The sequence below is a fragment of the Octodon degus genome, unplaced genomic scaffold, assembly GCF_000260255.1.
Source record: "Octodon degus isolate 3935 unplaced genomic scaffold, OctDeg1.0 scaffold00316, whole genome shotgun sequence".
Classification (NCBI taxonomy): domain Eukaryota; kingdom Metazoa; phylum Chordata; class Mammalia; order Rodentia; family Octodontidae; genus Octodon; species Octodon degus.
In genome coordinates, this window is record NW_004524892.1 from 63,771 (window position 1) to 65,325 (window position 1,555).

Here is a 1,555-nt window from a genome sequence, read left to right on the forward strand (position 1 = left end):
ACAAATATAAGTATGTTAGCATTTTTCTTCCAGATTGGCTCTCTATAAAATCTTATTTATGTGTTCCTGAAAGCAAATTAGAGGAGTTGAAGATACAGGAGGTACTGGCTGAAATATATTTTAACTTGAGCAGATAAGCAAATCCCACATACAGGTTCTCAAACAAAGAAAGTTCAGTGGAGAAGATATGGTGGTTTGACTTACAGTCTACTTAATTTCCCAAGGGGTTCAGAGTTGTGACTGCAGAGCAGTTTTTCAAAGGAATTCCACAAATAATTTAAAGTGAAGCCAGGTAACTGGATTGGAAGGTCAGCCCTCCCCATCAGATTTTGAGTGGACAGGAGACCTTATTGGGGATTAAACTGATTTTCCCTCATTGCCTCTATGCAGTGCACCAGGCAGTGTCTTCTTTCAGTCTACCACCAGGTGGAGACTCTCTGCCTAACTTTTACCTGCGTTTCACCTTCCAGGGAGAATCACACAGATATTTTCTGCCTGTCTGCACTGCAGCAGTGGTAGCCCACGTGAGCTTACTGTAGTTTCCCTGCCCGTCAAGTTCTATACAGTGTCATGCTTCATAATCAGTGCTCCCTTCAGCACACCTCAAAGAACAGATCCATGTTACAATGAAATCTCAATGAAGACAGTTTTAACACCTGACAGTTGATGGGCTATGATGTCACTGTGGCTTATAAAACCTGTTCTTCTAGAAACCATTTGACTGAACTGTTCTATAGAACCTCTAAAGTGCTGGACCTATGAAGTTTTAAATTTTGAACATTTTAACTAGGATGGATAGAGTTCTAAGCAGAAGCATCTCACACAACTTTGTTTTCTATCTGTCACTAAGGATATTCTGCAACTATTCTACTGCCTCTAAGTTTACACATTACGCTCATTTTCACCAGAAAGTTCCAGAACACAAATGGGGATATGGAAATGTTACAGCACACCTATCCAACCCACTAGCTCTCCAACTCTACCCTTGCCAAAGATCAAATAGAATCTGCTTTCTCCTTGTCCACATTTGCCATAAATGTAAGAAATGTACCCCAAACATCTCACACTGAAAACAGGTGGCTTCCTAGTGAGCAGTCCTACAAGTCTTAGAAATCAGCCCTATGTGCTCCTTAATGCTACTTTGTTTAGCAATCAACACTACACACTGCTTTCCAAAAACAAATTTCTTAGGCCTTTACAGACATCCATTTCTAAAGACCTTATTAATCAGCAGTTTTACAATAAGGTCATCCAGGCTCCTCATTCAGAACAAAGCACTCACTTACAAACTTTCAGAAAAATTATTTTGTGGTACTTCAGGTGATTACCTAATGCTGCTACTCTTGGCCAATGAGCACATCCCATCTCATTCAGGAAGAAAATACTCTGAGACTGCCCTGCCTGCAACACTTTCCCTCAAGAAGGAGATAAATCTGCCAGGCATAATGGTACATGCCTATAAACCCCAAACTTAGATTTTTGGACTTATGTGTAAACATAAGAAGTATATAATTCTTTATGCTTATTTTTAAAATATATTCTTTTTTAAAAAAAT